Source organism: Piliocolobus tephrosceles, chromosome 6, assembly GCF_002776525.5.
Source record: "Piliocolobus tephrosceles isolate RC106 chromosome 6, ASM277652v3, whole genome shotgun sequence".
NCBI classification, from domain to species: Eukaryota; Metazoa; Chordata; class Mammalia; order Primates; family Cercopithecidae; genus Piliocolobus; species Piliocolobus tephrosceles.
The window spans coordinates 107,900,810-107,913,803 of NC_045439.1; the positions used below are offsets into that span (position 1 = coordinate 107,900,810).

At 38.9% G+C, this 12,994-nt stretch overlaps 1 protein-coding gene across 2 annotated transcripts in view; it reads right to left on the minus strand.

Moving 5' to 3' along the window:
* Nucleotides 1-10,809, minus strand: part of LIPC (lipase C, hepatic type) — a 161,169-nt gene extending 150,360 nt beyond the window's left edge. For both annotated transcript variants that reach the window (XM_023228616.1, XM_023228617.1), the window contains exon 1: nt 10,549-10,809. The gene's annotated coding sequence lies outside the window, so the exon portion shown is untranslated. The remainder of the gene's footprint in view (nt 1-10,548) is intronic.
* Nucleotides 10,810-12,994: the final 2,185 nt, after the last annotated feature.

Consider the following 12,994-nt stretch of genomic DNA (forward strand, 5'->3'; position numbering starts at 1 on the left):
CCTCATTTTAAAATAGGAGTAGTAAAATTATTTGCCCTACAGGGCTTGCAGGGAGATTAAATGAGAAAAACCTGAATTGTGCATACCATAGTGCGCAAAAAATACGTATCAGCTATGAGTGTTTTTATTTATTACTGCAGCTTTTCGGCATGCTTTTTATTTCTCCCGTCCCTCACCTGCTCCTTCCCTTTCTTGTTTCCTGCCCATTTAACTGAAGTAGTAAAGAATAGGAGACTTATTTACAATGTTTTAAAGTATAGATAGAGTCTGTACTTCCTGTTCTTGATTTTAAAACTGCCTAAGTTGTTATGTGTTCCTTTCTATTTAAAAAAGAAAGCAAGCTGGGTGTGGTGGCTCAGGAGTTTGAGACCTGCCTGGGCAGCATAGTGAGACCCTGTTTCTATAAAAACTTAGAAAAAAAAAAAAAAAAAACCAGTGTGGCAGTGCATAGCTGTAGTCCCAGTTACTTGGGGGGCTGAGGTGGGAGGATGGCTTGAGTTCAGAAGGTCAAGAGTACAGTAAACCATGATCATGCCACTGCACTCTAGCTTTATAGAATAAGATCCTGTCTCTATCTAAAAACAAAACAAAACTAAAGAAAAGAAAAAGAAAAAGCACCTTTACCCCCAATATTTGCTTTCTTGTTTTTGAGTAATTCGTATCACCTATCTTAGCCCAGCTAACCCTGAATTTAAACACATGATTCATTTTCTCAGGTTATATAATTAATCGCCAGAGAAAACGGTTGAGAGAGTGGAAAGGCCCTCTTTGGGGTCTTCTCAGCCCAGCTGGGGATAGGAGGCCAAGGCCAGGAGGTAACACACTGGAGCCACATTGTCCAGAGCTCCTCAGTGAGCCCATCTGCATTCTCAGACCCCAGGGGCCATGTCTACTGGCCAAAGAGTATGTGAGCAGCATGAGCCTAGCACCAGAGAAAACTCCACTCAGCCCTGCCCAGAGGAGTTGGTACAAACGTGCCTTTGCAAAGTTTGTGTTTCACTTTTGGGTCTGATGGAGGGGGAGTGCTTCAACCTCAGAGGGGAATGCCTGGACATCTAGGGTCAGGGTGCCTGATGGATTGACCCCATCAGCTCCACTTGAAATTCTGGCACCCCAAGAAACTTCCAGATGATTCGGGTGAAGTTCCCAGGATCTCCCCCTTTGCTCAGCAGCCTGGATTCTTCGAGGAAAAAGAAAGCATTTGAGCAAGGGTTGGGGAAGAAACTTCACCTCTGGGCCAAGTTCAGGGTTAGGAGGACAGAGCTATAGTGCTGTCTAGGCTTTCTTTACATGTATGGCAACTGGAGTGACACCTGGAGATAGCCGTCTTCACAGTTCCATTCCTATCACCACATCTGTCGGGCTCTGGGGAGGACTCCTAGAGAGCAAAACATGCTTTCCACACATTAGCAAACAGCATGATCCGATCTCAGGGGTCAGCCAGGAGCGGAACACGGGCAGATGCATACAGGGCTCCTTGCCTCCGGGACTATTTCTTTTGCTACATATCATCTCTAAAGCAAAATTGCTTGTTTTAGCTCTTGATGAAAATGAACTTCCCTTGTCCGTTTTCCACAGGCAATGCATACACAGGAAGGAAATGGCAGGTTGTTCATATGTAGCAAGATTCACACTTGGCCAAACCTGGGGTCACAGAGATGGACATGGAATTGAGGGCAGAAGATCTGGGTTGGAGTCCAGCACTGCTTTAGGTAAGTCATAACCCTTATATGACGGGGATAATGAAACCTGGGATGCATACCTTGCAAGGTCATAAGGATAAGAGATGACACTGGGTGCGGTGGCTCATGCCTATAATTCCAGCACTCTGGGAGGCCGATGCAGGTGGATTACTTGAGGTCAGGAGTTCGAGACCAGCCTGGCCAACATGGTGAAACCCTGTCTCTACTAAAAATACAAAAATAAGCTGGGTGTGGTGGCGTAGGCCTGTAATCCCAGCTACTCGGGAGGCTGAGGCAGGAGAATCACTTGAACCAGGGAGGTGGAGGTTGCAGTGAGCCGAGATTGGGCCACTACACTCCAGCCCTGGGAACAGAGAGAGAGACCCTGTTTCAAAAAAAAAAAAAAAAAAAAAGTAGTAGAAGAAGAGATGGTAGATGCCCAAACATCCTTAAGCAATGAAAAGACTAAAGCAGAAGCCCCAGGCTGGGATGAGTGGATGGGTACATTGGTGGAGCAAAGAGATCTTGAGACTTGGGGACCCAGGAAGTTCTACTTTCTGGCATCAGACCAAAGTACACCTTCTTGTCCCAGATTCCCAGGGTGACCACCAACAGAGGGGCAGCTCTGGCTCCTGGCAGGGCAGGGCTCTCTGAAGTACCCACCTTCAGTGGGCTGTCTCATGTCTCACAGTAATTCCTTCAGGCTTTGGAGATGATGGTCAGGGCCAGCTGGGCTCTGGTGGCCTGCAAATGACCTGAGGGCTACTGCAATTAGGCAATTCCTGGGGACCTCATTGGTAAGCCCTGGAGGATGAAGCCTGGATGTTTTGTTATTGCATGGGGGTTAAGATACCTAAGTTCACCTTAGGTATCTCTCTGATTGTCTTTGCTGGTCTCTCTTTCCTTCATTGCCCTGTCTGATTGAGGTCAGAGTCCTTGAATGACCCTCAAGGTACCCCTACCCCACTCCCAGGAAAACCTCTGCTCTGGCCTGCTTTCTCCCTGGAGCCCATGCCGAGAGAGCCTGTGGCTCCTCTCACTTGCGTAAGTAGGTGAGATCCTCCAAACACCGCCTGTGGGTGGAAAAGAGAAGGTGTCAAGAGACTGAGCCCTGGGTGTTCCAACATTTAGAAGTCAAGGAGATGAGGAGGAACCTTTCTGCTTTAGCCAAATTACTTCTTCAGAATTGATTTTTGGCCGGGTGAGGTGGCTTATGCCTGTAATCCCAGCACTTTGGGACGCTGAGGTGGGCGGATCACCTGACGTTGGGAGTTCAACACCAGCCTGACCAACATGGAGAAACCCTGTCTCTACTAAAAATACAAAAAAATTAGCCAGGTGTGGTGGCAGGCGCCTGTAATCCCAGCTACTCGGAAGGCTGAGGCAGGAGAATGGCTTGAACCTGGGAGGCGGAGGTTGCAGTGAGGCAGGGATCGCGCCATTGCACTCCAGCTTGGACAGCAAGAGCGTGAAACTCCATCTCAAAAAAAGAAAAATAAAAGAAAAAAAAGAATCAGTTCTTAGTGGTAACCTTTCTAGTAAAAGGACATGAGCAATATGGTTATAAATGAATGTATGGATAAATTTCCAGGCAGCTCCACCATCAAAGGATATCAGCATTTGACATTTTTTTTCTTGTTGTTCCATTAGAATATGTAAACCGGCATCTCCAGACTGCTTCCCTTTATATTTCTTTGATTTCTGGCAAGAATTAACATTTCCCCACGATGTTTATCTACTAATTGCAAGTTCCTTGTGGGAATTGTCCTGTCTTTGACCCATTTATCTTTTGGAATCTTGACATTTATTTTACAAATTTGAATTAGTTATTTATGATAGATCTCAATTCTTTGTAATGTTTGATAGAAATATTTTCCTTCTTAAAAAATCTTTAGTAATGCTAATTTTTATAGTGCAATCATTTCAATTGCTTCAAAGCTGAGAAAGTCAAAATTCCCCCAGAGAGCTGATAAACTCTCTTTCCAATTGTCTGCAAGTTCTATCATAATTAGATTTTATATTTAAATCTTTAATCAACCAGAGCTTATTTTGTTGCATGTTTTACTTTAATAACTTTTCTATTAAAAAATCAATAAATGTTCATTATTGCAAAATAGGAAAATAAAGAAGAACAAAAAGAAAAACATAAATAGATCTGTGATTTCACATTTAGAGATAAGCACTGTTGACATTTTGATGTGGATATCCCCAAGTCATTTTTTTATGTATACATTTATTTACAAAAATACAACTGTAAACACACTGTACAAACTGTTTAAATACCTGTGTATTAACAACACATTAATGGAGTATTTCAGGGGCATTAAATATTCTTTTAAAACATTATTTTAAATAGTTACAGAGTACTGTTACACTCTATAGATGTACCATAATTGGCTTAATTCCCTATTGTTTTTTCATTAACTTTAGTTAAGATATCACTATTATGAACAATGCCACTATAAACTTATGCATAAATCTTGGTCCACATGTATGAATATTTTCTTTGTATAAATTACTTTTTTGGTAACTTAAAAAAATTTTAGATTCTGAGGGTACATGTGCAGGTTTGTCACATGGGTATATTGTGTGATGCTGAGGTTTCAGCTTCTAATGGTTCCACTGCCCAAGTAGTGAATATTGTACCCAATAGGTTTTTTTCAACCTTTGTCCCCCTCTCTTTCTCATCCTTTTCGGAATGCCACTGTCTATTATTTCCATCTTTATGTCCACGTGTACTCAATGTTTAGCTCCCACTTGTAAGTGAGAACATGCAGTGTTTATCTGTTGTTGTGTTAATTTGCTTAGGATAATGACCTTCAGCTGTAGCCATGTTGCTGCAAAGGATGTGATTCTGTTCTTTTTCATGGCTGCATAGTGCTCCTTAAAAAATAATACACATCATATATGTACCACATTTTCCTTTGTATAAATTTCTTAAAGTAGAATTGCTAAGGCAAAGGTTTTATATCTAGGTATCTATATCTATCTATATATTTTGCCTTTACATATATACTGCTACTTTAAGTAAATTTCTATCATTTTAAGTACTCATTAACAGTGAGTGTACTCCTCTTCTGTCCTATCCTCTGCCCTTGTTAACATTAGCTATTAATATTTTTGTAATTTTATGCTAAATTGATAAGCTAAAATGGTATGTGCATTTTTTTAATGTTTCTTTAAAACCAGTGGGTTGAAGTTGAATTTATCACCACTTCCATTTTTATTGCCTTTTTCTTTCTTTATGATTTATCTGTTCATGATATTTATATATTTTATGTACTTTACAGGTTTGTGTATTTTTTATATATTTTCAAAATTGGGGTTCTCACTTAAGAAATTATAATGAGTTTAAACACACACGTGTACAATGCATAGTTTCGAATACCACCTACTTCCCAGCTCCATCACACCCTAGCATTTTGCCATATTTGCTTCCTATTTGTGCTAAAAAGTAGAGTGCTGTACCAGTATAACTGTGTGTCTCTTCTCAAGCCTGATCTTATTTTTACTGTCTCAGAGGCAACGTCACCCTGAGTTTGGTGTCTGTCATTCTCATCTCTGTGTGTATGTGTTTGCAGCATATGTATGTAGGTATGAAATATATATGGTAGTTCCTCAGTATCTGTGGGGGATTGGTTCCAGGACCACCCACGGATGCTCAAGTCCCTCATACAAAATGGTGTAGTGTTTGCACATAACCTATGCACATTCTCTCACATGCTGTAAATCACCTCTAGATTACTTATAATACTTAATACAAAGCCTGTACATCACTTTGTTTGCCTGGTTTTAACATGGTACTCAGGATGTGGCGAATTCAAGTTTTGCCTTTTGGAACTTTGTGTAATTTCTCCCCCAAATATTTTGCATCCTCGGTTGATTGAATCCATGGATGTGGAATCCTATGGATATAGAGGACTGACTGTACCATTATTTTGCATGTTTTCAAACTTTTATACTCTATACATCTATCTGAAACTTGTTTTGTCATTCAGCAGTGGATTTTCGAGATTTATCTCTGTTGATAAAACAGCTACAAATGGTCCCATTGTATGAATGTATCAGAATTTGTTCGTTGGGTTGGTGGATACTTGTGTTGTTTAGTTTTTTCATTTGACTGTTATAATATTGCAGTAGACATTGCATCATCCATAAGTGAAAGCTTCTAGAATTTACTCCTAGAAGTGAAATTGCTGGATTGTAAGATATACGTCCCATCAGAGTTAGTAAGATGTTGACAATTTATTCTTCAAAATGGTTACTCCTGTGAACATATCATTGGCAAAATGTGAGTGTTCCTTTAATTTTTCTACCTCATCACCAACACTTGATAGTGTCAGATTATTTAATTTTCACCAGTTTGATGGATGTAAAATGGTATCTCATTGTTTTAATTTTAAACTTTCTGATTACTGGTGAGGTCAAACATTTTCTTATGTGCGTGATTGTTCGTTCAAATTTCTGTTGCTGAGAATAGCTTATTCATATATTTTGCCTGCATTTCTATTAGTTCATTGCAAATGTCCTCCCAGTTTGTGTTTTGTCTTTCATATCGCCTGTAATGTCGTGTTTCACAGAGGTTACATTTTTGTTTAATGAGATTTATATAGTCTTTCCCTTCAGGAATATCCTTAATGTCTTCATTTCTTCAATTTTCCTTTTTTTTTTTTTTTTGAGACGGAGTCTCGCTCTGTTGCCCATGCTGGTGTGCAATGGTGTAATCTCTGCTCACTGCAACCTCTGCCTCCTGGGTTCAAGTGATTCTCTTGCCACAGCCTCCTGAGCAGCTGGGATTACAGGCACACACCATCACACCCAACTCTTTTATATATATATATATATATATTTTTCAGTAGAGACTTGGTTTCACCATATTGGTCAGGCTGATCTCGAGCTCCTGACCTCGTGATCTGCCTGCCTCGACCTCCCAAAGTGCTGGGATTATAGGCGTGAGCTACTGAGTCCAGCCCAAATAGTAATTCTTTTACAAAAGATAGTCTGTGATTTGTTATAATCTTCTGGCATCAGTAGAATTTACCTTAATTAATGACTAAATGCTATTGTTTTAATTTATAGTTGCATTTTATAAGCTCAGTTAAAAATGATTTTTCTGCCTGTGCTCCTTGAGGAACCCATGGATCGATAAAATTTGCTGATCAATAAAATTTAGCAAATAGACAGTATGCACAAGCCATTCCTGCCTTTCAGGTAGATGTTGCTAATTGCCTGCATTATTTTTTTCATTTGTGTATTCATATATTCACTTACTCAACAGCTGTTGTGGGAAAATCTGCTAATATCCTTGAGCCTGGTTCTAATCATTTCGAGCCAGTTTTATTGGAATCGGCACTTGTGCACATTTGCCATCCTAAGACTGTGTTTATGTGTGTGTGTGCCTGTGTGGTATTTCTTACAGGTTTGTGAATGGGGATAATACTCATCTCTTAGAATGAATTGGGTATCAGATCTTGTTTTTCTGTGATTTGGAACTGATTGCATAATACAGAAAAATCTGTTTGAGTATGTAGTAATATTGTTCAGTAAATTTGTTGGGGTCATAATATTTCTTGTGATAGATGAGATTTTTTAAAATAACAACTTTTCAGTTTCCTTTGCCTTCATCATTATTTTCATGTTACCTGCATCTTCTCTTGCCAGTTTCTATTTTGTGTTGTCCATTTGGCTAAGCATTTCAAGTTGATTGTCATAAATTGTGCATTGCAATCATTTATATTTTAAAATCCTTTATATCAGTTGTTAAATCATTGGCTTTGGCTTTAATTTTGCTAATTTATACCTTTTCTTTTGTTTATTATATTTCCAAGGGGTTTATCTATCTTATAATCTTCTCACAGAATGAGCATCTATTTATTATTTCCACTGATTTCCTCTTTTCTAGTTTATTTCTGTCCTTATTCTTTATTATTATCTCTCTGTTTTCCTTCATAATGACTGTCTTCATAAGATTTTAAGTCAAATGCTTATTTCATATTTCTAAAATAAAAGCACATAGATTTATGCCTTAACTTCTGGGCCCTGATTTATACAAAGCCCCCTCCCTTTTGATATGGGGTGTTTTCAATTTTATAAACATCTCAAAAGTTATTACCATGTTCTTAATTTTCTACTTTAGTGATCCTTAATGTTTTTGGCACCAGGGACCAGTTTTGCGGGAGACAATTTTTCCATGAATGGGGGTAGATGGGCGATGGTTTCAGAATGATTTGAGCATATTGCATTTATTGCACACTTTATTTCTATTATTATTACATTGTTAATATATAATGAAATAATTATATAACCATAATCTACTCACCATAATATGGAATCAGTGGGAGACCTGAGATTGTTTGCCTGAAACTAGATGGTCCTATCTGGGGGTGATGGGAGACGGTGACACATCATCAGGCATTAGATTCTCATAAGGACCATGCAATCTAGATTCCTCGCATACACAGTTCACAATAGGATTTGCGGTGCTATGAGAATCTAATGCCACCGCTGATTCGACAGGAGGCGGAGTTTAGGCGGGAATGTGACTGATAGGGAGCAACTGTAAATACAGATATAGCTCCGCTGCTCACCTCCTGCTGTGTGGCTGGGTTCCTAACAGGCCACAGGCTGGTACTGGGGGTTGGAGACCCCTGTTCTACTTGAACTTGTAGTTTAGGAAAGTTTCTGTGGTTGTTAGACATTGATACCTGTTAATTTGTTGCTGCTGTAAATTTTTATTAGTATTTTAATATAATTTTAAACTAATAGAAATGTTAAAAGACTAGTATGAACTCCTATACACCTTTTACCTAGGTGCACTGTTGGTTTGCATTTTTCCCTAGTTATCATTCACTCTGTCTCTATGTATATGTGAATGTTTTTCAGAACAATTTGAGAGTAAGCTGCATACATACATATATACCTAAATACTTCAATATATATTTCCTGACACAAATATTTTCTTTTGTAAAATTAGAAATTTAACAGTAAAATCAGGACATTTCATATTGATACCATATGATTAATCCCACCATCCACATTCAGATTGTCAGTTATTCCAATATTGTGTTTTTTATATATATATATAAAAACATATATAGAACGTATATAAATATAAAATATATGTGTGTTTTATATATGTGTGTGCATATACACGTATATATGTATATATGTAGAAAGACAGAAATTGAGGGTATTTTAGAATTTATAATGACAGGCAAGCAACTGAGATGGCTGCATGCCTATAGCAACCACTATCTGTAGGCCACCCAAGCATAAATACTTATTTTCTTCTTGTATCCCGTTTTTCAGAAGTTCATGTTTATTTTCATCTTTACTATTTTTTATTATGCATATGCTATATATTCATAGTAGAAAAGATAAAGCATTATAACAAAAATCGGCAGAAATGTAGAAATATGCATAGAGTGCATAGAGATAACCACTGTTAGTATTTGGATGAATATTTTATAGACTTTTGCTTTCAATCAACAAAAATTCTAGACACTTTTTCTAGTTAAATATGAGTACATTAAAAATGGAGTTATATTGTATGGCTGTGGTTTTAACTCCCTTTTAAGTCTTAGTTTATTTGACATACTTCATAGATAATCTTCATAACAACTTTGCAAAGTAGAGCCACATTTTTAGATGAGGAATCCAAGGTTCAGAGAGGTTCAGTAAACTGCCCAGGTCACACTGCAGTAAGGAATGGAGTTTATAATCTAAACCCTGAACTGTTTGCTGCAAAGGCTCTTGGTTAGATTATTTTTTTGTCTGAGGCTCCTTTCATTGCTTTTACTTATTCACATTTAGTTTTATTGCATGTGGTGAGAAAATATGTATATTTTTTCCTCTTGATTCAATTTTTGGGGCCTAATTTGAGAGTTAGTATATATGTACCAATGCCCACATATGGAAAAAATGTATAATCTATGTTGGTATTGAGTTCAATGTATGTGTATTCGTTCTAACTTATCAATTGTATAACATAACCTCTATTGTCTATTTTTGTCACATCTTCAATGTCTTCCAAATTTTTGTCTATTTAAATTTGTCTTTATTTTTTAATATTGTCTATTTTTTCTTAGCCTTGAAATCAATTAAACCCTCCCATTACAATTGCTTGTTTTTTAATCTATTTCTCTTTGCATTTCTAACTTTAGTAATCTCTGTCTTCACAGTTGATTTTATATTTTTTACCATAATCAGGAGCTTCTTTGTATCCTCTCCCTGTGTTTTTGGCTTCAAAATCTCTTTTATATGCTATCAACTTTACCAACTGTTTTCTTTTTGTTGTATGAGTTTCCTCATAAAACCTTTTTATTTTAGCATTTCTGCATTTTTTTGGTAACAGACTCCTATTTTTAAAAAAATACATATTGTTGGGTCTTATGTTTTAATCTAGCATGAGAATTTGTCTTTTTAGAAATCAATGGCCTAAATGTATAAAGTTCTTTGGGGTGAAGCTAGTGTATTGATATGAGATGGGCTCCCAGCTACTAGCTGTGGGCCTTTTACAAGTTCCTTAAATACCCTGTGAGGAAGCTACTTACAGGCATCTTTATCTGTAAAATCATGTTAATAAGCATACCAATGTGAGAGAGTTGCTTCGAAGACTAAATGAGATCAAGAGCACTCACAAATAGAAGCATATTAAAGCATATTAAACTGATTATTTGTAAAATGCAATTGTCAATATTTGCTACTGTAGATATTACGTCTGGAAATACCATTCAAAGCAAGTTTCTTGGCAATTATAAAGCAAATTGGTTAAACGATGATCTATGCTCAAAATGGGGATAATCAGTTCTATACTTTTCTCCAACCATATTTTAAATTTTTCTTTGAGATAATGGGAATAACTTACAAGAAAAACTGCTGAGAAGCAGTGGTCCAAAGCCCTTTAGAAGCTCTCAGGGTTCAGTTCAAGTTGTCCATCTCCATTTCTGGCTGTACCTGGAGCTTCACAGCTTGACTTAAATTCAGCCATGTCAGGAATCACTCACTGCCTTGCTTTCCATTTAGTTAATTAAGTGCTTAGGTTTACGAATAAGTTATTTGCTTTCATGGCAGGTATGGAAGCTGCAGGCTTCGCTGTGCCTCGGCAATTCTCATCAAGCGTGGAAAAACTGAAAGTAAGAAAAACCAAGCAAGCAATGATAGATTTTCTACTTCCTGGATTGTGTGACTTGCTCATCCAATGAAAGGCAATGAGGGTGGGGTGGGGGGACAACCAGAGATGAGGACTGATTCTCAGCTTGTGGTTCTCCTCAGCAGTCCTCCAGCCCCTGTACAGCTGGAACCTCTGCATCAGTGAAAGCTGCTAGGAATTCAAAGGGCATTCACATTCACTTCTGCTCCTCAGGATCAGAGGCAGTGAGGAAAGCTAAAAAAAGTCTCAGGTTTAAATTGGAACCCATTTTTAACTTTTCAAATGTTCTTAGTATTTTAGGATCCAGAAAAGCTTAAATCAGACAATTCTATATTACCGAACTGAAGAATAGTCTATAATATCATAATCTGATATGCTCCGGACTGACCTGATTTAGTTTTAGTTGTATGAACTTCAAATCTCTGATGGCTTCTATTTGATCACTCAGAGGAAGCTGTAGGTCCATTTCCCATCTGATGCAATAGAGGCGTCTTTTTTTTTTTTTAAACTTCTCTGAGAATAATCATCATCTGGTGTCTTGTTACACAAATGTTTCCAAGTGCCTCCCTAGAGATTCTGATTCAGTGGGTCTGGGATGGGGCTTCAGATTTGTGGTCTCTTTTTTGTTTGTTTGTTTGTTTGTTTGTTTGAGACAGAGTCTCACTGTGTCATCCAGGCTGGAGTGCTGCGGTGCGATCTTAGCTTACTGCAACCTCTACCTCCCAGGTTCAAGTGATTTTCCTGCCTCAGCCTCCTGCGTAGCTGGGACTACAGGCACACACCACCACACCCAGCTAAGTTTTGTATTTTTAGTAGAGATGGTGTTCTACCATGTTGGCCAGGCTGCCCTCAAACTCCTCACCTCAAGTGATCCACCCGCCTCGGCATCCCAAAGTGCTGAGATTGGAGGCATGAACCACCGTGCCCAGCCAGATTTGTGTTCTTAACCTTAGCTTGGGCAACAATGGAGTAGACTGAGGGGATAGATTCTACTTTTAGAATTAGAGAGCCTTGGCTGGGCGCGGTGGCTCAAGCCTGTAATCCCAGCACTTTGGGAGGCCGAGACGGGCGGATCATGAGGTCAGGAGATCGAGACCATCCTGGCGAACACAGTGAAACCCCGTCTCTACTAAAAAAATACAAAAAGCTAGCCAGGCGAGGTGGCGGGCGCCTGTAGTCCCAGCTACTCGGGAGGCTGAGGCAGGAGAATGGCGTAAACCCGGGAGGGGGAGCTTGCAGTGAGCCGAGATCGGGCCACTGCACTCCAGCCTGGGTGACAGAGCCAGACTCCGTCTCAAAAAAAAAAAAAAAAAAAAAAAGAAAGAAAGAAAGAAAAAAAAAGAATTAGAGAGCCTTGGCCTCAAGTCCTGGGTCTTTCACTTGCTCATTATATGGTCTTGCACAAATTATTTAACCTTCCTCAACCTCATCTGAAAAACAACTGGAGACAAAAACATCTATCTCAAAGTGTTGTCAAGAGGATTAAAATAACTCTAACACCCTTGATAGCATCCAGTTTTCTCAGTATTGCTAATTCATTTCTACCCAGGTTAATTTGAAGATTATCTGTAAATTTATTATTTAGCTCACAGCCATAATGTTTTTTACTTATTTTCCCTGTTTATTTGTTACACATTTGTGAAGCTTTTGCTGTGTGCAGGACGCTGGGATTTTTAGAACCCACTGAGCACTCCCTGATGGTATCACCTGCTCACACAGTCCATCTCAGGTTGTGTTTTTGTTTTTGTTTTTTGAGACAGAGTCTCGCTCTGTCTCCCAGGCTAGTGTGCAGTAGTGGGATCTTGGCTCACTGCAACCTCCACCTCCCAGGTTCAAGCAGTTCTCCTGCCTCAGGCTCCCAGGTAGCTGGGACTACAGGCATGCACCATGATGCCCGGCTAATTTTTGTGTTTTTGGTAGTTTTTGTGTTTTTGGTTTCACCATGTTTGCCAGGCTGGTCTCGAACTCCTGATCTCGAGTGATGTGCTCGCCTCAGCCTCCCAAAGTGCTGAGATTACAGGCATGAGCCACTGCGCCCCACCCATCTCAGGTTTTTGAAAGTACTACCCAACTTTCTTGTGTGAACAACTCTATCTAGCAGGCTCTTAGTTATTTGTGAGCTTCTTAGATTAGGAAAGCCATGTCCCTATTCCACCTTTGT